We start from the raw sequence: 24,280 nt of genomic DNA, 5'->3' as shown, positions 1-24,280 counted from the left end.
GTTTCCCTCGCATCCGCGAAAAGGAGCAGGCTTACGGAAGGAGGAGAGGGGGATGTGGGATGAATAAGGGGATGAAGAAGAGCGCGAGGTTACGTCGGCGCCTCTACCTTCCACCCGAAAACAAACAAAAATAAAAGCGAGAGGAATCTCTAATGAGGTTGCGGTGCGCTCTAACCAAGTCGTTTCTGCCAGTCGTTTCTCGCACGGCTGAGCATTGGATACTTGGGGGCGCCGATTCCATACCGATTTTACCGAAACGCCTCCGCCGCCATTCGATGACCTGCGCGTAGGTGCTCACATATTTATGGCGCGCGTACAGGGCCAGGACGCTTGCGAAAAACAAACATGCATAATGGAAAGGAAAGGTTTCTACATTTCCTCAGATCCGCTTAACTGAAAGGCTGTTCTTATGCACAAAAGGCTTTCAAGTATTCGCTCAAAGTGGTTTAGCTGGCGTGCGTGCTTGGGTTCACCGCAGGTCGTCCAGCTCTCGCTAGAACCTCAGCTGTGAACGTTAGATGTCGCTTTAAGTTTCCGCCTGTCATGCATAAAATGTAGTGCGGTGATAGACGGTATCTGCACGACTGTAGTGCGTCGTTGAGCCCATGTGCGCTGTTAGTCAAACGACCTATCCGTTTCCTCTTAAGATTGTTGTCAAGAACGACGTTCGGCGCGGGACTGACTACCCGCGATGGTGCCTAAAAGACACGTGCATCAGCGATCTCGTAATCATTCGTGTAGTGGCTGTACGCATTTGCTGCGCACTAGCCGCGGAGTAGCTGAGTGCTAGTGGCAGCTTTCAAGTGGCATAGCGCGCCCTTGTGGACCATGGTAGCGTCGTTTAGTTGGTTTTCTTTTTTTGTAGCGTAACCTACCCTGGCCGAGGTTGAGCAGTTTCGCGTGGACCCTGAAGGGCCGTGCTGCGCAAGCGCGAGGAGCATTGGATTGAATTTTATTGGATTGAAATCGATTTCCATTGGATTGAATTGGATTGGATTGGATTATATTGCAATCCAATCCAATCCGATTGGACTACGGATGTGCAGAGAATTGGGTCTGCACATTCGCCGGTCAGTGCATTCCAGAGGAGGGACGTCATAGCCGCGGCAGACGCACTGGCGCCGGCGCGTGCCCAGCTGTGCGCCTCCGTTGCGCAGTAGCCAAGTCTGACGCTGCGCCGGAGCCGCCTGATAGAGGTTTCGCGCGGCTCCTGGAAAGCTGTGCTCCGCATGCGCGAGGAGCAGTGAGTCGACTGGACTGGATTGAATTGGATTCAATTGGATTGGATTGGGCTGGATTGTTGAACCTTAGCTCACGCTACGTATATCCTGGCATAGCCGAGCTAAGCCACTGATAATTTTTCTGGAGGCAGTGAGGGCTCGAACAGGGAGCGTGCGGAGGAAAGTGACACTCCTCCGTGTTCAACTTAGGTTTTCGTGACACTATCTTCATGATTCGTTTATTCTACGCTAGCTATTTTAACCAGTTCATTTTGCACCTTTTTTTCTCTTCTTCTGTATTTCAATTCCTCCGACAAAGCTTTGCATCGTAGGTTGTCAAACGGAACTCTAGACAGCGTATTTTTTTTCTTCAACCCGCCTGAATGCGAATATGTTTCGGGAAGATATGTTCAGCTTTTCTAGAGCCGTGGCGCTAATTGGAGGTTAGTTCAGAACAGAGTTGCCAAGAAGGTTCCAACGCGTATTTCCAAGCTTAACGAACCACATGCCTTTGGTTTTTTTTTTTGTTGTTGTTGTTTTTTGGAACGCGAATAGCGGCCAATGATTACCTGTTGGCTATAGGTTAACCGACCAGATAAAAGTAATCGGGTCTCGAGTTCCAAAACTCCGAGTTTTATATTTAATACCAATAAAAAAGTGGCGAAATCAAATAGTTGAAGGCTGTCTGAGTATTTTATGGGAATGTAAGGACGTCACGGAAGTAGCAGAGGTCCTCGCGCCGACACCGGAGCAGTGGGAGGTCCTGCTGACCAGCGATGTTCTGTTAAACCAGCGCGGCCTGGTTACCCGGGCCATTCGAGCTGCAGCTGGCGATGTCATCCCGGACTAGGGACGCACCCACCACGGAGGACCCAAAACCACCCCCTCCTTTCTTCCTATTCTATGGGAGCAATAAAGGTTTATTCCACGTGGTCCTGCTGCTCCCCTCTCCCGTCCAATCTTTTCCATTTGCCATGACATGAACGTGTAATCGTTTGACAACAGCGCGAAAGACGGGACTAAGGAAGTAACAGACGATATCATGTACCAACAAGCCCTTCAGTTCACTCCTTTGCAATGAACGTGTAAGTCTAGCATATTGAATTAGAATTTCGTTAGACTACGGTGGGGAACGACGGGTACTCTTCAAGAGTGCTGAATTTTCTCTCCCAATGACTGCGCCACAACACGAGCATCTCAACAAATAAACAAACCATTCAGACCTGTAAACCTGTAAAGTCTGTGCATTGAGTCTACGCAGAAGTCTCGTCCCGTATATTCGGGCCCCTAAATTGCTGAGAGCTTTCACAACCAACCTCTCCACATGTTGCTGGGCCCCACCAAAGTTGTTTTGAAACGAAAATACGACGTCGCCGCCGGGGGAGGAAGTAAGAAAACTTGAAATGCACGAGAGGGCCGACTAATGAGCCGACGTCTCGGAGCACGCCGGCGCGCTTCAAAAGGTGCACGTACGAGGCGTACGCAAAATAAGCGCTGCCGGCCGTCCCACCGTCGGAGAGAACGCTCATTACGACTCAACAAAAACTCGACCCTTGAAGCAGCGACACGCACCAAAGGAATAAGGGGACTTTCTTTGGCAGTGTAAGCCGCGTTCCTCGCCATTAGGCACGGGACCGCTCCTTTCTTTAATACCGTCAGCTCAAGGCTTTGCAATGTGATCTCTCTCTCTCTCTCTCTCTCTCTCTCTCTCTCTCTCTCTCTCTCTCTCTCTCTCTCTCTCTTTCTCTTATTTCACAGGTACACGAACTTTTTTGTCTTGCATTCAAGTTACCTGCGTCTTTTTCGTAAGTTGTTGCTGTTGGCCAAACTAATTCATCACCCGTCAACGCAGCACGCTACAAAGCACAAACGTATCTGTCGAATAAATAAATAAATAAATAAATAAATAAATAAATAAATAAATAAATAAATAAATAAATAAGTAAATAAATAAAAGTACGTGAATGAATGAATGAATGAATGAATGAATGAATGAATGAATGAATGAATGAATGAATGAATAAAATTTATCAACAGAAGGATGGCGACTTGAAGCCATTTAGAAGGATTTCGAAATGGTGTAAGGTAAAAATAAATAAATAAATGTTACTTTCCGACATCTTGGTTTTGGAAGACCTCTATGTGGTGAAAATACGGCCAGAAACCATTTGATGAGTGCCCGGAAAGCTTAGGCATGTTAAACTCGAACGTAATTCGATTTACATTTCCGACTCGTTTAGTGGCACAACGTCTCGCTACACGGGACCGGGACCACGGAAAGTCCACCGCGGGTTCACCACGCTCCTCGCTGCGTTAAGGTTCACTCGATAAGAGGGACGCTAATCCAGGCCGTCTTGTCTCCCAGCATGCCAGATCAGTGACGTCACGCTAACGAGCTTCGTTGCTTACTTGCCTATACCGTCTGCCGATCTCCAATGCTGTTTCCAAAACTAACGAGCTATACCGCCGTCCGCCCTTTGCGACTCGGACGCAATTAGCCGCGGATTAACGGCAGTGCACAGAGTTTGTGGAGAAAAATCTTCACAAGGAGAAGACATTTGGAGGAAGACGAGTTGCTCTTCAGCCCGCATTCATTCTGCCCTGTTACTGTTCGCGAATTCATCGGAAAGACAAGTTTTGACCGCCGAGCTTAGCCGACTGGACAATCAACCGTCGGTGAACGGCGGTCTTTCATCAACCGTTGATGAAAGACTATCATGGTCTTTCATCCAAGCGTGTGTCCTTCATGAAACGCAAAAGGGCTTTTGAAGGTAATTTGAAAAATCTCAATTTGCAGCGCCAGGATCGCGACACAAGGAAGAAATCAAGGAGGCTCGCCCTAGGAATTTGAAAATTTCATGTGCGGAAGGGGTGGGGGGGGGGGGGGGGGGGGGGCGAGGAACCAACAATTTATGCTCTGCAGGGCTGAAATTTTACCTGTGAGTGTGCTTTAAGTTGTTTTAGGTATTTCGCGAAGTTCTTCTTGAAAATATTTATGTTCGGCACTAGTATAACCGCTAGTATTGCGCCGGTTGGAAAACTTTATGAAGGGCCCCGGTTGGAAACCTTGAGGTGCGCGAGGAAGCCGTAATTAATGCTTTACACTGCTCTAATTTTCCCCGCGAGTTCGCTTTAAATAATTTGAGGTATTTCCTGAAGTTGTTTTGAAAAAACCTGCTTCCGTTTGAGAGCTACGTTTTTTTTTTTTTTTTTTTTTTTGCTCCCTTTAATTTAGTTCCGCTCCCCGTCGAGGGCGCTAGGCGTCTTCGGAGGCGCGTGTCCCCGAAAGTTGGGGATGAGTGCGCACAACGAGACTAAAGTGTGTGCGCGGCCCCGCTCCTATCCCCTCTTTTTAGCCTGCACCCTCTTTCATCCCCTGCAAACCCCTTCCCCAGTGTCGAGTAGCAATCTGGGCTCTAAGCCTCGATAACGTCTCGGCCTTTTCCGTTCGTTTTGCTCCTCCTGCTATGTGAGGCCAAAGTTCAGAGGTCACGATAGCTTTCTCCACACGCATTGCTGCAATATCTTATCGCGTCAGTCCAGTTTATGCTATTACGTCCTGCGCGGTTTTAAAGCGCCCGGTGATGCGGCGATCTAAAAGATTCCAGCCCTCGGACACACGGAAATCAGTAAGCGCCGAACTTCTCGGTAACTCTTTGATTTTCCACCAAAGCGCGAGCGATGCTACGACACGAGGAAAAAGTAAAATCAGCTCGAATGAACATAATGCAGCTGTACTGAAGTATTTCTGTTCGCTCTGTTATTAGGACTACCAATATTCGCTGCGTCACAAAGTTCAATGCGAAAAAAATAAAAAAAAATAAAATGAAACGCGGAAATCTTCAACAGACATTTTTTGATGGATGTATTTTCTGCCACTGTTTATGTTTACACGCAGTTTTTTGTTGAACATTTGCCTAGTTCGCAACCTCTAAGGCAGGCTAATATTAATAACAAATATTACAAAACGATAGTGACGGCCCCGGAAATACTACAGTGCCCTAAATGTATGATAAGCTTTTAAATTTATCGAAACAGTTCGTGAGAAATTCTCTCGTTTTTACTGTTCGTTTAGACAATTTGCATTAGATTTCAGAATGACATGACTGACGAGTGTAGATAAAAAAAAACTGTTTGAAGAACAGCATTTCCAGTGATATAGAATAGTACAGAATGACCTACTTTTTCTTTTAGCTCGACGCGACTGGAGAGATAAAAGCAGTGAATAACAAAAATAGTGGCTATCAGAAAACGTGCCTTCAACTCTGTCGTGGATCGAGCTCAAAAACAAAGTTGCGAAAAAAAAATGGTGAGGATAACGCTGCTAAACAAGCTGAAACATCATCAGAAAAAAGTTACCCGGCCTGGGAAGGCTTTATCGGGCGACAATCAAACAGCCTGTCACGCTACATTGTCATTAGCTCTTATGCAGCAGCGTGGAGATGCGCCTGACCATGCGTACGCGCCCTGTAGCCATCGTGAGTGAAAGAACCGGCGAAGGACCCTGATTATAAACAACTTTTTACGGACTATCTGCCCGGCACAATGCCCGGATCGCGCCGCGCTGCCATTGATGGATCGGCTCTTTTCATAACGGAGGCGACCGCTAGTGTCTCGGCGAGGATAAGAACGCGAAGAGATTCGCAAACTGCTGCTGACGCCGGTTGAAAGGCTCTTCGGGACTTGCGTTCTTTTTTTAAAAGCAGTAACATAAAGATGAATTATTAGATATATGAAATGCGGGCCTGGCTAGAACTATTTTGATGCAAAGAGCTTCTAGCAAAGTGGCTCGTCACGAGCTCTGGATCATTTTTGTCATATACTTAACTACGCAGAAAGTCTTCACGCCATTCTCGGATATAGTGCTATCGAAAAAGAGAGAGAGTTTAAAAGTAGAGATCCTGGATCGGGTAATTCTTCGTCTGCTTATGGCAGCTGGACGTGACTTTTAAGAATAATTTTAAGAAGAGCTACCCTTCTACGTGGGTCACTGTGACATGTGTAAATACTTCTTTGCGAATGTAGCTAGCTCCGCGATCTGTTTCACGCTACGACACATCAGGCTTCTGCGATCCTGCGAGACTTACATCTACGGGTTTGTTGGTTTGTAAGTATGTATATATTGTCACGAGGAAGATATGAACAAGTGGACAATTACACATAGCGCCATGTTTACCCCCACATTCTTAGAAGATGAAATACATAATCTGACATAGCCGTGCTCGCGCCAAGATGGCTAACACCCATTAAATCACCGCCTCATCAATCATGGTTCGTCTCATCGTTATGCCGCCACGTTACAATATATATACTATCCAGGGGAAAAGTCGCCACTTTTAAAAACTGTTTATTCGTCGAGATACAAACAGTTTTCAGAAGCGTATACATTTTTCCTACATTTTCAGGCAACCGAAGAGAGTTCTTCTTCATGTACATATGCACATACCCCCACCCACACACGCATAATCATCGTCGTCGTTATCATCATCATCATCATCATCATCAGGCAAGCAGGCAAAATAAAAACTGCCGTGTGACACTAAAACGCGAATACGCCTAAATTACCCAAGGATGAGTTCGCGATCGGGCAGAAGACTTTAACACAGCGCTAGCGCGGCTTCCCAGCCCAACTTGCTTCTTCCCTCGTTTTTGTGGAGGCCCCTGTTAATGTTATCGGCGGCAAACCACGTCCAATCGCGTGATCGCGAATTAAATGATAAAAAAGGCGGGAAAAAAAGAAACCGTCGCGCGGCAAGCTTGAAACGAAACGCGCTGAGCCAGAAACACGCCGCACGCAGTTGATTGCTCCCCGCGGTCAAGCGAGAGTCGGTGGAGAAATTCTTCCAGCCAGCGAAGCACTTCTCCTCTCCATCTTCCCTTTCTCCTCTCGCTCCTCTTCCGTCCATCAGCAGGGTCTCTCCAAATCTCTTCTCTCTTCCTCTCTCTCTATCTCTCTCTCTCTCTTACAGCTGGGAGTCAAACGGCAGCGCAGCGTGAAGACCCAGAAAGAGAAAGATGGAGGGAAAAAAAACAACAAATGGGGCGCATCTGAAACCTAATTAACGAGAGACAAGAAGAAAGAATTTCCATTCGGTTAATTACCGTCGCGACGGTGGCGTACCTGCTGCTGCTGCTGCGATGCGCGCAACATCTGGCGGGCGTCGCTCTGGTCCTCTTATCTGCTTCGCCGTTTTCTTTTGTGTGTTTTGCGTTTTTGTCACTTCTTTCCTCCACAGTCCCGCAAAGAAACATTGCAGGCATAGCGACGAGGGAGAGAAATTCGTCGAGCCATTACGCGAAAGCCGAATCGGAACTGAGGCAATTTACTCGGACTTCCAGCAGGCACGCGGTGTGGGCGAGTGGTTCGTATTATAAAGAATGGAGCTATTTGAAGATTTCTATATAAACGTGAAGGCTAGACTAAGACTGCCACAGTAGTGTCCGTGAACATTCTGTGCCGTAAAGTTTTTTCTATGTTCCATCAAAATGTTTTACAGGAGCAGAGACAAAATCCGCAAATAACTAATTATTGCTTATGCTGTACTTCTTGGTGCACTGCAATATGTACTATTGTATTGATATCCCCCGATTTTGTGTTGTACTGTGGCATTGTGGTATTATCAGTGTAAGTACTACTAAGAAAGAGTGCTGTTCTATTTGTGCTCATTCCACTTGCAGTGTGTTCCAAAAAGAACGAGACTCATTCAGCACATTTCTGCGCTTTCTTTCTAGTTTTCTGTGGCTTTTTGAATTTTTGCGAACATTTGTGCATTCTGTACTATTCATTGCACCGTCCTGCGTGCCTACTCAGAGCACTGTGCGCCCTAGGTGCGGCAATAAGCGCTACATGCGCGTTATATATATATATATACATATATATACAGAAGATAGGTCAGCAGTCTACGACGCCAAAGGAGGCATAGGGGTGTGGTTAGGCTCTTTTCTTTTTTACTACGGTTAATGAAGTGAACATTTTTTTTTTTTTATATAAATATACAGAAGAAAGAAAGAAAAACACGCGCCCAGAGTGGGGACCGAACCCACGCCTTTCGATTACATGTCGAATGCCTTACCAATTCGGCTATCTGGGCGACTGTGTTCTCCTTCACTTTCTGGGCTATTTATATTTACTAGAGGTGTATCTGACTCTTGAGGGTGGTAGCCAGCGCCACTCTGACTACACGGGGAGAAGGGGACCTTCTTTTCAACCCCCGCGGCGTGACTCCAACGTCTACAGCCAACGTCTACTCCAACGTCTACAGGCTGTAGACGTTGGAGTCACGCCGCGGGGGTTGAAAAGAAGGTCCCCTTCTCCCCGTGTAGTCAGAGTGGCGCTGGCTACCACCCTCAAGAGTCAGATACACCTCTAGTAAATATAAATAGCCCAGAAAGTGAAGGAGAACACAGTCGCCCAGATAGCCGAATTGGTAAGGCATTCGACATGTAATCGAAAGGCGTGGGTTCGGTCCCCACTCTGGGCGCGTGTTTTTCTTTCTTTCTTCTGTATATTTATATAAAAAAAAAATGTTCACTTCATTAACCGTAGTAAAAAAGAAAAGAGCCTAACCACACCCCTATGCCTCCTTTGGCGTCGTAGACTGCTGACCTATCTTCTGTATTTCCTCAACGAGCCCCTCATTTCCTTACTATACATATATATATATATATATATATATATATATATATATTGTACGAGTATATTGGAGCCGTGTCATGGCAGCTGGTGAGCAATCTAAACAACGTACGGAATGCACGGCCCGCTTGTAGACATCACATGAGACTAAACATTCGACAGCCGAGCTGTTTAGGCCGAGCTTTGTCCGTCCGTCGCAGCAAAAATTCTCGAAGCCTCAAGAAAAAAATGTAGGGAGGCCCCGGGAATCGAACCCGGGACCTTTACGCCGTGAAACCGGCAGCCAAACCAATGGGCCACCCCAAAGGGAACGGCGGGGAACAACAACATCTGCAGCCAATTGGAAATAAAAAAAAACCGCTTCCCGCGGCCGGAATCGAACCTCGGTCCCTCGCGTTATGAAACCGGCGTCTATCCGGTTGAGCTATCATTGCTTTTTTTTTTCTTTCTTTATTGCCGGTCTTCGACAGTGCAACACAACATAAAGGTACTACAGGAAACACACAATCTACAAAAAGGCCGCCATGCCATGGTGGACTGGCGTTGTCATTTAAAATTCCCTAAGCATGGCGAGGGGTTCCACTCTTGGCAACCACTCAGGAACAGAAAACTTCGCTCTCTGAATTTCAATGAACTTGGAAACAGTTTCGCGGAAATATTGTCGCGTCGGCCTCGCGTCTACGTCACAGTTGAGCCATGCCGTGCGCGCCCAACAACATGACGAGATCGTACGGCACCCCATCCTCTCTCTCTATACATAAAAACCGTATTCCATGGGGGTTCAGTGGAAAGTCCTTTCGCAGTGTCCTTTGGAGGACATCCCATAGAAATACTGCTGCCCAAGCTATCATTGCATTCCGGGCGCGCAGCACTGCCACTGGGTTCGCAGCGCGGGCGATGGCGTTGGACCTGGCCTCGGGTTTTAGCGCGTGCTAACGCGGTCCACTATGGCAGAGATGTGAAAGCCTGCGGACGGAACGATCCGGGCCTGCCAGTCATGGAGCACTTTCAGGGGCAAGTTGGGAAATAAATGTGAGGTCCAGCAGCCTGGTTTCCCGCGGAGGGAGAGGGGCCGCCAGCTCTGCTGTTTCTTGCACCAGCCTTGCACCACTAGTGCAAGCTGCACCAATTTTTCTTAAAATAAGTGTTGCTTTCAACATGCCTGCTCGGATGGCGCACACTATGTCCCTACAATCACAACGAAAAAACAAACGCTTGCCTAATAGATGTCGTTTCATTTACGGGAGTCCGGCGATAAAATCATTGTAAAAAACCAAAAACAAAGCGGAGCGGTTGCAACGACCTCATTGACGCAAGACTTGCGCATGAATGGGTGGCTCATAACGCATCTCTTCGACGCGTTATAATGTTGCGAAATCTCATTCTCCGGAACGCGGGCTTCGGTTCAGCAGCAAGTTAAATTTACGTACTTGGAAAGCCTTCTCAAAGGCAGCCTTCCCAAAGAACACGACCAGAGCGCCTGTGCGGCGAGACATTGAGACGTTTCGGGTAAGGCGATCCATAAACGTCGGGATGCACCGCCACCGAATCGAACCGCCTCCCCTCGCGACGCGGGCTTAATGACTCGTAAGCCAGCCCACGCTCCAGCGCTCAAACAAGGCATGCTGCGGGCTAATTTGGCAGAAATGAGCGGCGTCCGCCAAACTACATGCTCCAACAACTGCTTTAACGAGTTTGGCGCGCGGAAGAAATATCCCGGCCGAGAGGGGGCGCTCGTCGCGAATGCGCTCTCCTGGAGCGGGCCGAAGGTTCCGAGAAGAGCTTCGATTGCGGCTTGAGATCTGGCCGACTACACGTTTCCTAGGCACCGAGAATGTCAGGCCTTCGCGCTCGTAGAAGGGACGTGCTGTTTGCAATTTTATTGGGGTTCGGGGCAATGCCCTCGAAATTCAAGTTAGGCAGAACACGCACCTTCTCGAACATGTAGACCTCATTTATAATCGGGGAGGGAAAAGATAAATGTGGCTGAACCGTTCAGGACTTCATCATCATCATCGTCATCATCATCAACAACAACAACAGCTTATACTCAGGTCCACTGCAGGACGGAGGCCTCTCCCATTGACCTCCAGCCGCTCCTGTTCTGCGCTGCTCGAGTCCACAGTTTACCCTGGAATTTCTTTATATCATCCCTCCGTCGGGTTAATGGCCTTCCCCCTCTTCTTGACATATCTCTTGGTATCTCTCCACTTTGTTACCCCAATTTTCCACCGGTTGTCGGTTCTTTTTACTACATGGCAAGCGCAAGTCCGTATCTCTTTTTTTTTTATTTGAGTTTCTACTCTCACAAGTGGCAAAAACAACAGACAGGAGATGAACATGCATCCACCGAACTAAGAGAAAGCAGTTGCACAAAATTAGATTCTTAGGCCTTGCATCAATAACGGTGCTAGGGACAATAAACCGACATCCTAATAGCTTTAATATACACTCAATAGATATAAACGGCGGGATATTAAAACCCATTAGAGTGTAGCATGGTGAATCTCTTGAGCTCGGCTTAAAAGCCTGTTTCTTGAAGAATTCCTCGGCTGTAACGCTTTTTGCGAGTCCACGCGCGGTCTTTTTTTTTTTTTTTCAAAGGTAATATACTTCTGCATGTAGAGGTAAGTAATAAAATTAAAATCCATAAATTTATAGTACTCAGTATCCTTCATTGCTCTCGTCATTGTTTCGGTTTTAGATAACGCTTTTAGGCCCAATAAATGCGCATGCCCTCGCGTATAGGAACTCCCGCGAAGTCCGCCCGTTATTTTTGCGGGCCACTAAGACATTGCAAAGAATAAAAATTACTCGTGGCAATCGAATCCGTTTAAGTTCTTTGAATGTCAAGCCATTATGGCTAACTTTATAGATACTTATCAAAGACCTCGTCACCGCTACATGCTGTTTCAGTCTCTTTATTCGCTATTGTTTCTTCGCTATTTGGTGCGAATTACGTCAACAGGTAGACAGGCGACACTACGCGAACCCAGCTTCTTCGGAATAAGACGTCTCCGTGGCTACGCTCACGCCTTTTACTCAGGCGCCGTCATGTTCACTTGTCACGTGATGTGACGCCAGCTCCACGCACACTGCGCTAACTCTTGTTTCAACGCTGGCAAAGAACACACTCGGCTTATACTCTGGAGGCCAGGGTGCAACTTCCACACAGACTCAAATATACCCAATTTTTCGTTCAAAGTAATTCATTATTTTTATCAAAATATTTCTGCGTGCGCACTTCGGCACAAACTCCGAGATCTTTGAAAGTTTTTCTTTAAGAGCAACGCTATTTAGCAAACAGTAATTTTTCGTGACCGCAGTTAAAAATACCAAGAAATCGCCGAGCGCGCGCACGTGATCACGGGTCTCGCGCCGTCCTCCCGGCAGTTAACAAAACCAAGAAAATGCCTAAGGCTGGTGTGTGCGTGCCTCGCGACTACCGCCAAGCGTCCGCTGCGCACGTTTGTCAAGCCAAGCATACCCACTTAGAGAGGTTGGCCAAGATTAGCCAAAAACTAAACTGAAGCGTTCGCCGTAATCGTGGCAACACTTGCTCGGAACGAGAAAGACACGTCATAGCATAGGCCCCTTCAAAGTCATGTCCAAAGATTATCAACTCCAAAAAAGTGAAGGAAGCTCACACTTATAGCTACAATGACAGATTAAAAGGCATTACAGCAGCGACGAAGAAGCAAATCGCCTCGAATGGTGGACTTAAACCGTCGCTATGGTCGTGAAGGTTGCGTACAGCTTAGTGTGAGCTTCCTTCATTTTTTTACTCTGCACCAGGCCGGCCATTTTCGGTTCTAGACAACGCCATTATTTCGCCCAACGCATGGGCGGCACTTAAATCTTTCGCCTCAAAATAAAACGAAGACCCACAAAAATAAAAACAAACAAGCAAACACAAATCAATTTTCCCTCGAAACCGGCGACTTCGAAGGGGCCTGTGAAGCATCTCGCGCACCACGTCGGGAAACAAACGCGCTCAACTTCTCGGCGTCCATCTGCGGCCACTTTTCGGCCCGCATTACGCGGATGCCGCAGAATCTGCGCCTCTGCGGGATTTCCGCGCGTGGAAGAGAGGGATAGACTGCGAGACTCGGGAGAGGGCGATGAATAAAGCCCCGGAATCAAAAAAAAAAAAAGGGGGGGGGGGGGTCAAGAAAGAAGAGCTAGGAGGGCAAATTCAGCGGGGCGAGTGCGCTCTCCTTTCCGTGCGGGCGGCGTCACAAGAGCAGGACCTCACCAAGGAATACGACCACGCTCGACTGGACGCCGTTGCCTTTCGCGCTACAGGACGATGAGAGGGTACGGACCAAGTTTGGAAAAGAAGAACGGGGAAGGAGGACGCGTAATAACAAGGTTGTCGCTGCTAACGAGTTCGGCCGGATAAAGGCAGCGCTAGGTGCACTGCTCCGTATAGATGGGAGTACCGTAGATATATTTATAGGAGGAACCGCGGCCCTGCTTCAGTCGGGGCGGGTGAGCCGAAGAGGGGAAAGAAAGGGGGGCAATCAAAGATGCATTAGGGAGTGGAAGTCAGAGGGAAGAGGAAAAAAACGAGATTTCTTTCTCTATTTTTAAGCCCTACTTTCATTAGAGAATGGCACGGATGAGCGGAGGCTAACGATCTTTACCTCGAGAGACTTCTTCTTCCGTAAGGAGAGGAACAAAAAGGTGGGGGACGGAGCCGCCCAGTGCGCTGAACAGTGCGCGCAACAGAAGAACACTGGACGGATGCAGGCTTGGTAAACATTGCCGGAGTCGAAAGGGCTGAAGGCGAGCCAACATCCAGTGGCACTCCGGAAAAAGCAATGGACGAAGACTCAGTCGTGAACGCAGATAATTCGATCCGACGAAGTGAAGGGAGACGTCTTTGCTATTGTTTATCATGAGGTAGATTACGATCTTTCAAATCAACTTTACTGCTCTCAATGGATGTCTTGGGGGCGCTTATTCGTGACCTCCAAAATTGAATCTGTGCGGGTCAGGTTACGTTACCCTTACAATTAATGATTAGTGGTAGGGATGAAGCCTGGAAATGATAAGGTAGACTTTTAGACGGAACACACAGCAAATCTCAGGTTGTATATATATATATATATATATATATATATATATATATATATATATATATATATACATATATATATACGAATTAGTCGTGCCAAACGGGGGTGTGCTCGAGACCGGCTGACTTTCAAGTGTCGTCAATCTCCCATTAGGTATATGTGCAGCGCACAGCCATCGGAGCAGCCCCATCGAAAACACTCCTTCTGCGCATGGACTCCCGAGCTAGCTTGGACTCTGGCACAACTAGATCCTGTTACCACCTTCTAGACACCTGCAAATAAACCCCATTTTAATATGTATGTATGTATGTATGTATGTATGTATATATATATATATATAACCACACCCCTATGCCTCCTTTGGCGTTGTAGACTGCTGACCTATCTTTCTATATATATATATATATATATATATATATATATATATATATATATATATATATATATACACACACATTTGTGTGCGTGGGAGTGTGTCGGTGAAAGGTACGATGTCAAACTAAACTGAACAGGCAGTGGACAGAGGAAGCGAATGAGATTGCTGTCGTCACCATTATGCCTATATTGATCTGTCCCTCACGTGCATTCCTACAGACAGACTCGTTACCACTGTCTGTTCGCTTTTCACAATTACGTTTCCACGCACACGTACACCATCGGCGCGTGACGGTTAATGAGTGTTCAAGTACACCGTGTTTACACTGGTGCGATCGCGCACCAGCGCGGTGCGCATTGGCGGGCATTTTTTTCTCATGAGGCGGTCTTAGGAGGAGGTACTCGGGTAACGAAGGCTAACGCCCAGTCCTTTCATCATTAGAGGGCGCGGCGCCTCGACATTGAAGAATGCGCAAGGTCGGCCCGGAGCGCTCTAGAGGATGCGGCGCGGCAACTCCCTGCTCTCGAAGAAAGCGGCTGCGAAGGACGGGCCGATAGATTACATCGGTGCTTGGAAATCGATCTCGCGATCAGGGACTTGCGGATTCCCGTTGCTTCACCGGTGCCGGCCGGCCGGCCGGCCCCTCTCGCTCCCTCCTCTCGCAGAGCGGTTTATGTGCTCGGCACACCTCGCCCGGATACCTAGCTTCGGATCTGGAGGCTTTGATGGGTAGAAAGATGGCCACCCACTTCCCTGGGTGGCGGTGACGCGGAACGAGAGTTGTCTGTGATTGAACGCGAGCCGCGGCCCGAGTGTTATAGTACCGAGGGGTTCAGGTTAATCGGCTGAGCTGTGTCTCCTTCGCTGGTGGACCTGGCTGGAACTTGTGCATTTGTTAGTGCGCTTTTAAGCGTGAAGAACGTGCGTGCGAGTGGAAATGAGTTTAGATAGTTTTTTTTTAATGCAGAGCATTTCAGTAACTCACGATGTCACCCGCGTTGACGTCCGTAGTCGTAGTCCGCACCCCTCCCCCTACACTATATAAAAAAATACTATCCGGTGCCTGGTTTCGATCCCTCGACCCTGCGGGCGGAACGCAATGTACATGGTGCTCTACCCACTGCGCCACAAAGCCGACACAGAATGGGAGGCTACGAACACGCCTTATATCCTTGACTCATTCAAACTACGTCAAGAAGATGCTGATACAACGCATTCACTACCACCAACTCCCCAAATACTAAACGTTAACGCAATACACCCACCCTCTATGCGACGCATTTACTCGACTCCCCCTCGCGGGGAGATGGGCCCAATTTTTTTTCGGTTCCGCAGCAACATTTGAGGTATGGAGGGTGGAGTGGCGGATGGTGCAGCAGTTATCCGGAGTGAGCTGAGCTGAGCAGTGCCGTGACCGGCTTCATCTGTAGTGGAACCGCAGCTGGTTTTCAGTGGATGAGTGAAGTGACTGAAGCAGCTAACATAATCGAAGCGGCTGACGTGTCGAAGTGAGTGAGTGAGTGAGTGAGTGAGTGAGTGAGTGAGTGAGTGAGTGAGTGAGTGAGTGAGTGAGTGAGTGAGTGAGTGAGTGAGTGAGTGAGTGAGTGAGTGAGTGAGTGAGTGAGTGAGTGAGTGAGTGAGTGAGTGAGTGAGTGAGTGAGTGAGTGAGTGAGTGAGTGAGTGAGCGAGCGAGCGCAGGAAAGCTGAAAAGTGAAATGTGCAGCGAAATCGGCAGCTGAGCATGATTTGCGGCACGGCGGCTGCCTTGTGGTGTGCTTGACGAACGACGTCCTGCTGCCGGATCTCTTTGGCAAAGGTGTACCGGCGTCATTTCCGTGACGGATATGACGTCAGTGAAATCTTCGTGTATACCGGCATAAAACACTTTCGTGTTAAAATATAAAACCGGAAAACGAACAGCCCCAAGTATAACGTACTTTTTAGTACTAAAGGTTGCTTCTCCGCAAGAAGACCATGTGTGCACGGGTGCACCCTTTACAGACCACTTGCTACGTTGTACTGGAGTCACTGCCGTGACGGATATGACGTGATTGAAATCTTCGTGTATCCGCGAATAAAACACTTGCGTGTTAAAAAGATAAATATAACTCAATACGTAGATGCTTGCCCCCTGAGCTCAACCCATGCAGGTGTGCAGAGCTGCCTGCTCCTTAAGTAACCATCATCCGCGAGACCTGGGGGGCTACACTAGAAAGGTTCAACCATGCTGGGAAGGGAAGGCTCCCATGACTGACCAACTCAACTCTCAGGCCTCACTCCCCAGCAGCTTTAAAGCACCTGTCCACGGCGGCAGTCAGAGCAGCCATACAACAGAGGGTGCTAAGAATCTCAGTGTCTATACAGGCCGCGCCTTTGGAAATTGACCCTGGCAACGTTCAACGCACACACCTTGTCTAGTGAGTGAAGCTTAACTCTACTATTAGACGAGCTGTCGAACATTATGTGGGATATTATAGGGTTAAGCGAAGTTAGGAGGACAGTTCAAGGCTTCGAGGAACTCACGAGCGGGCATATTCTCCGAGAGAAGAAAGAACACGGGGTGCTATTTTTAATCCACAGAGAAATAGCAGGAAACATGGAGGAGTTTTTCAGCATTAACGAGAGAGACGCGGCTGTTCTTATCAAGCTAAACAAGCAATACAGGTTTAGCTTGCGCCAACAACCAGCTATGATAACAAGGCCGTGGACAGCTAATACGAGGACGTCGAATCAGCAATGAAGAAGACAACAACGCAATTCACTATTGTGACGAGAGATTTTAACGCTAAGGTCGGTAAGAAGCAAATGGGAGAAAGGTCACTGGGAAATTTAGGAATAGACCCTTGCAACCGCCGGGGAGATATACTAGTAGGATTTGAAGAGAGAAATAACTTGAGGTTGATGAACACATTCTTCTAGAAACTAAAGAATAGGAAATGGACATACAAAAGTGCCGATGGTAGAACAAAAAACGAAATTTACTTCATGTTAATTGACAACCCAGGTACCGTGCAAGGCTTCGATGTGCTAAGTAAGATTCGGAGCAGCAATCACAGTGTGGTTAGATGCAAGCTAAGGCTGAATCTCATCAGAAAAAGGTGGAAACTCGTGGAAACTAAGAAACCCCTCATGTAGCCAGTCAGAGCCAGATCGCACGAACTTATAATAACTCTTCAAAACAAGTTCGCGCTTCTGAACGAGTAGAACGAGGTCAGTGTAGACGGGTTAAATGACAACCTGATATCGTCACTCAGTGAATCAGCAGTACCAGTGGGAGAAGCAACATGCAGGGAACAAATTGGAAAACTAACTAAGGAAACCAAGGTACTAATTGCCAAACGTTAGAAAATGAAAGTGTCAAGTACGGCGCATCGGATTGAATTAGCCGAGTTTTCGAAACTTATTAACAGAAGTAAAACAAACGAGTGGGGCTAAAAATAAATATGAATAAATCGAAAGTAATAAGGAATAATAAGCATGCCAATAAGGTACTCTTCAGCTTAGGAAACGAAACGCTCAAAGAAGTAAAAGAATACAACTACCTCGGACCGATGGTTAGTGCTAACCCCAGTCACGAGAGAGAAATCCGGGGTAGAACAGGTATGGGTTGAGCAGCACTTGGCAAGCACTCCCAAATAATGAAAAGTAAGCTACCTCTGTCACTTAAAAGAAAAATTTGTAACCAGTGCATACCGCCGGCGATGACATACGGAGCTGAAACTTGGCGCCTTACTAAGCAACTAGAAAGCAAACAGATCGGCTCAACGGGCCATGGAACGGATAATGTTAGGATTAACACACAGGTACAAGAAACGAGCTGTCTGGTTTAGAGAACAAACTAGAGTAGAAGGTATCATAGATCAAATAAAGAAAAAGAACTGGACTTGAGCTGGCCACGCAATGAGACGAACGGAGTAGTGTTTCTGCGCAGGCAGGCTATGATAATGACCTCCTGGCACATGTAGATGCATATATATATGTTTTCGTCGGCAAAAATGGCGTTGCTAGTCAGCGGCTGCTGCAGATTATGTGATTGAGAGGTTGTCATTTAGCCTGTCTAGACTATGCTCATTCTCCTCGTTTACAAGCGCAAATTGGTTTTGAAGAGTTATTTTAAGCTCCTTCGTCCTGGCTCTGACCGACTCCATACTGGGTTTCGTCTCCATGTAGTGACACGAACCGACAACCTGTGGAATTTTAGGGTAACAGAGTGGACACCAAGTAAGATGGGTCTAGAAGAATGGGAAGGCCATTAACCCAATGGAGGGATGAAATAAAGAAATAAAGAAACGACGACGACATTGATGATGATAGTAATGATGATAGTGATGGTGATGACGACACAGCTGCGCCGAAACTTTTAACACGAAAGGGTTTTATTCCCGGGTGCACAAAGATTTCACCGAAGTCGTATCCGTCATGGAAATGACGTCAGTACAACGAAGCAAGCGGCCTGTAAAGGGTGCACCCCGGCACACAGGGTCTTCTTGCGGGGAAGCAATTTTTAGCACTAAAAAGTACGTTATACTTAGGGTTGTTCGTTTTCGCGTTTTATATTTCAACACGAGAATGTTTTATGCCGGGATACAGCAAGATTTCACAGACGTCATATCCATCACGGAAATGACGCCAGTACACCTTGGCAGAAGCGACCCGCCAGCAGGACCTCGCTCGTCAAGCACACCCACAAGAGAGCCGCCGACCCGCAAATCATGCTCAGCTTCCGATTCCGCTGCACATTTCGCTTTTGTGTTACCGATTCCTATGACAGAGAAATCAACCAAGGTTTTTTTTTTCAATGCCCCCGTCCTTCTGCACACCCTGACAGCGTGTTTCGGCAGCTCGCTCCGGTTAACCGGCACAGAATGCAAACGACAAACACAAGAGAGCGTAGGCAAACACCTTGCGTGCTTGTATTTCAGCAACGACGACGAACTGGTTTCGCCGCTCTTCAGAGCGCAGTAATCCCCTTGTCCTCCCTCTGTTCGGATGTCTGACGTGGAAATGCGTTCTGTTTGCTCAGCACACCAACCGTTTTACGGTTGTTACTTCCCATGCAAACCCGCAGGTGCTGTGATGCTATAATCTCCTTCTGTGCCACCTCCGAAAGGGGTGGGAGGTTTCCTTTCATCTCGTTCTTGTATTATTTTTGTCTTTGCCAACGGCAGATCAACGCTAGCAATTCGCACTAGGCTTGCAGAGTCATAGCTTTACCAGAATTCATCTCCCCTCCGCCCTCCAATATGCTCGTCTGACTGTTCGCTGCGAGATACCGCCCCGACACGAGCTCGGCAATATTCCCGCTGCCGCGAACACCGGCTTTCCGCAACGCTACCGATGAAACAGAGACAAACTCGAAGTACATTCGAAGCTCCATATCTGAGGGCTGCGTCGTGAACTCACAGTCACCCAGTGATGGGAGCTAAACCTTCCCTGCTGCTCCAAAGCAAGCTCGTTAATCCTTTGGATGCGCAGAGCGCGGAGCTAACACGCCCATGAACAGAAAGAACGTAGACAAACCTTACTCTGCCGGTTCCCTTAACTGGGTGCGAGCAGCAACAGATCCGGAGCCCGAAACACAAACTTCGCACGCTTGTTTCCTTTGCATCCTTCCGCACTTAGGCGTTACTGCGTAATTCCCCCGATTATCGGCCCACTTTCCGCCACGTTACGTTCTCATGCGCCGCGTTGGATCGGTGCACTCGGCGGGAATATAACGTGCGGAAGAAGCGCTACAAAGTCGACGTGGTGTGCAAACCATATAATAACTGGCTGCGAACAAGTAAGGGAACGCCAAAGCGCGAGTTGAAGGAAATTGGGCAGGCGCCGGTTTTTCTTTCTTTTTTTTATTTTTACAGGGAAGCTGTTAGCGGCACCTTTGTTGGGATATTTCATCACTCCCATCTCCGTCGCCGAAAGGGGGAGATGCACGCGAACGAGAATATAGAAATAAAATATTTCAAGCAAGAGATAGAGAAAATACACAGCAGACATTCAACATGCTTAGCTTCTGTCGATCATTTCATCCGAGATCAATGTCCACCAGTATTTTTCCCTCAATCGATTTGGCTTCAAAGATTTTATGGCGGACATACATCTCTTGGACCATTTATAACATAATACCTCCTTCTACAGAGGGAGGACTTCCCTTTTCTTTTAAACTCAGAACCCTAGCCAGCTACTTGTCCACGGCAGTGGAAGGCAGACCCCACACTACATCACCCACTCACGAGGCTCCTGTCCGTCCACTTTTGACAGGGACGGGCTAAAACTTACCCACCAAACATCTCCCGTATCGCTTGTATCTACGAAGGTAGCTACACCTGCTCTCTCTCTCTCTCTCTCTCTCTCTCTCTCTCTCTCTCTCTCTCTCTCTCTCTCTCTCTCTCTCTCTCTCTCTCTCTCTCTCTCTCTCTCTCTCTCTCTCCCGAATACACTTCAACTTACACCCCACGTTATGGGCTTGTGCTCGGCATTCAGCGTTGACGTCCAAATCCCAACCTATAAGTAACTCTCGACTCAAGGCTGTCTGACGCTAGCACAACAACGCAGCGTCCAGGGCGAAAGGTAGACGGCAGGATGAGAAATCTCAACCAAAGGCAAAGGTGGCTGCTGAAACATCGGAGCAAAACGGCGGCAAAAGGCATGTCATAGCGGAGCTTCTCGAGTTTCGCCCGCGATAAAAATGTTATACCTGACCCATTTTCTTTTTTTCTTGGCTAAAAAGGTTTATTCATCATTTGTATCAATAAAACTAAAATAACACAAAATCTCGTTTAAATTACCGGCGTCAAACATCGAAACAATGCATGCGGGGGTAAATCCCACCCGTATACCTTATGTCACAGAAAAAAAAATGGCCACGTATCTGCACCTTTCGCAGCAAATGTCGACGAAAACGATAGTCGATAGTCCCGTCTCTTTCCCACCCACCTCTCATGATGTTTCTCTCCCGTCTCGCTCCTCTAAAGATAAAACGCTAGGGGTTTGCTCAAGTCAATTTGAATTTCCCGAGTTCCACTGCTTCAAGTCGGGTGCCTCGATGCCGGCGCTGCCCTAGGGCGGTGACGGGCGTGAATCGAGGCACCCTACCCCAACGTTTATCGAACCACGTTTCCATACTCCACGAGCGTCCAAAGCGGAATGTGGAACCTATCTAGTGGAACCTCCGTTGGTGTTGCCGTATGATTTCTTAAATGCCGCCAGGAGCTACGCCACAGCGCACGCCACAGCAGGGCGAAGGTTTTCTGCAGTAGATGTATTCCATCTGATATCGCGAAAACCAAGCAGCCATAATTTTTTTAGTAAAGGAACACTGAATATATCACTTACGTATCGAATGTCTGCCTTATATTTGTGTAATGTCCTGTTCTTGTTCAACAATGTTGACAAGTATGAACATTGACACCGGAATTAGACGTTTAGATTTGGATGTGGGTATATAGAACTATTGCGCAGCTTTTGTCTCACTTTGTCCGGGTTACTGAATCGAGTGACAGACAGACAGGCCAAAATTTCTGCGCTTAAGTAGCCCAAAAAAGACTGTCGTCTTTAAAAATGACTATTTCCGGAAGTATAAGTATATGTATATCAGCATATGGAAGACCTACGGAACAACTCCAATGGCATATCGCTTACCTAGGACGTCATCTGTGAACCTCGACGGCTGCATATTACTCCTGCCTGCGGCGGTGGCTCAGTGGCTAAGACTTTGCGCTGCTGAGCACGAGGTCGCGGGTTCGATTGCCGGCCGCGGCGGCTGCTCTTCTGATGGAGGCGAAAAGAGAAAACGCCCGTGTGTGCGGGATGTCGGCGCACGATAAAGATCCCCAGGTGGTCAAAATTAATCCGTAGCCCTCCACTACGGCGCGCCTCATCGCCTGCGTTGCGTCGGCGCGTTAAACCCTACATTCAATCAATCAATGCATATTACTCCTGTACAGCTTGCACCATACCACGTGACTCTGTAAGGCCGCGTCGTTACGCGCACCGTGCTTGACAAGGCAGGCTTTTTCCGCGAAGATATTCGCCGCTTATTGAATACAGCCGCCCGACTGCGCATACATTCACGAGCCAGAAGGTGTGAACAGTACTGTGTAGGCGCAGTACGTAGATATTGCACGTTGCGGTTTCGTAGTTGTTTTGATAGCCCACCTGCCATCCCCTAGGCTACGCGAACACATTTGGTCATAAGCAGACGCATGCGTCCCGCCACGCCCTCTGTTACACAAACAACGCTCTATTATTATGCATGCCGCCGCTTTAAACATATAGCTCAAGAGGTAGCATTGACAGCCCAGCGTCGTCGGGTTGACTTTCAATAGCAACATTGTTTCGCCTTCCCTTTTTTCAGAGCAATATTCGCTATTCTCGCTCTAACGCTGAGCGAGCAGCCGCGACGCAGCGACCGTGACGCCAGATAAACATGCATGGGTATCACGCGTTAGCACTCGCGACGCGTGCCGTGCCACGCCTGCCGTACACGCAAATGGCGCCATCAAGAGGTCACATTAGCATAGGAAGCTTGTGCAACCAACGTGCTGGGCCTATGGAGGCCGCCGTTAGGTTTATTACCTGCGGCCCGCGCGCAACTTATAGAGCGCTCTCTATAGTCGTCGAGTGTGACTTAAAGGGGCCATGAAGATCAAAATGAAAGTTTGGTTCATTATAATAGAAAGACTGCTTTGTCCTGATAACAGTGATACCAATTTTATCGCAAGCAGTGGCGACTCGCTGGCTTTTCCGGCATTTTTCTATGACGTCACAGAATTTGGTGTTTGCGACTGGCGGCCGCCTAGCTAACCCACTGCTGAAAGTCTGAAATATTGTATTGGGGCCTTTAGTTACGTTTGATCGTATCCCTTGAATGCTAGCGTGCAGTTAACAGACTGAAAATTATGTTTTAGCGCTGGCCCGTATGACATCACTTCTCCCCATAACACGTCACTGTAGCGCCAAATTTGAAAGTCTCTCAATACTCCTTGCTTTTTTTTTTCTCTTAAAAAAACTGTGGTTGAGTCCTCCGTCATAGGAGTCGGTACAACACGAAAGTGAAATGTGCAGCGAAATCTGCAGCTGAGCATGATTTGCGGGACGGCGGCTGCCTTGTGGGTGCGCTTGGCGAGCGACGTCCTGCTGGTGGGTCGCTTCGGCAAAGGTGTACTGGCGTCATTTCCGCGACGAATATTACTTCAGTGCAATCTTGGTGTATCCCGACATAAAACACTTTCGTTTTAAAATATGAAACTTGAATACAAAAAACCCTAAGTATAACCTACTCTTTGGTTCTAAAGGTTTCTTCCCCGCAAGAAGACCCTGTGTGCCGGGGTGCACCCTTTTCAGGCCGCTTGCTTCGTTGTACTGTCGTCATTTCCGTGACGGATATGACGTCACTCAAATGTTTGTGCACCCCGGAATAAAACACCTTCGTTTTAAAATATGAAACTTGAATACAAAAAACCCTAAGTATAACCTACTCTTTGGTTCTAAAGGTTTCTTCCCCGCAAGAAGACCCTGTGTGCCGGGGTGCACCCTTTTCAGGCCGCTTGCTTCGTTGTACTGTCGTCATTTCCGTGACGGATATGACGTCACTCAAATGTTTGTGCACCCCGGAATAAAACACCTTCGTTTTAAAATATGAAACTTGAATACAAAAAACCCTAAGTATAACCTACTCTTTGGTTCTAAAGGTTTCTTCCCCGCAAGAAGACCCTGTGTGCCGGGGTGCACCCTTTTCAGGCCGCTTGCTTCGTTGTACTGTCGTCATTTCCGTGACGGATATGACGTCACTCAAATGTTTGTGCACCCCGGAATAAAACACCTTCGTTTTAAAATATGAAACTTGAATACAAAAAACCCTAAGTATAACCTACTCTTTGGTTCTAAAGGTTTCTTCCCCGCAAGAAGACCCTGTGTGCCGGGGTGCACCCTTTTCAGGCCGCTTGCTTCGTTGTACTGTCGTCATTTCCGT

General features: G+C 47.7%; 1 protein-coding gene and 1 non-coding gene across 11 annotated transcripts in view; one reads left to right on the top strand and one right to left on the bottom strand.

Annotated features, from left to right (window-relative positions):
• Nucleotides 1-24,280, bottom strand: part of Sif (guanine nucleotide exchange factor still life) — a 309,147-nt gene that overhangs the window by 74,452 nt on the left and 210,415 nt on the right. The window lies entirely within an intron of this gene.
• On the top strand, nt 8,630-8,701 carry Trnat-ugu (transfer RNA threonine (anticodon UGU)). The gene has a single exon. It is a non-coding gene; the product is annotated as a tRNA-Thr (tRNA).

This window comes from Haemaphysalis longicornis, unplaced genomic scaffold, assembly GCF_048455015.1.
Source record: "Haemaphysalis longicornis isolate Haplotype H1 unplaced genomic scaffold, Haemaphysalis longicornis Haplotype H1 scaffold_9, whole genome shotgun sequence".
Taxonomy (NCBI): Eukaryota; Metazoa; Arthropoda; class Arachnida; order Ixodida; family Ixodidae; genus Haemaphysalis; species Haemaphysalis longicornis.
Note: the sequence above shows the minus strand (reverse complement) of the source record. Positions and strands in the feature narration are given on the sequence as shown.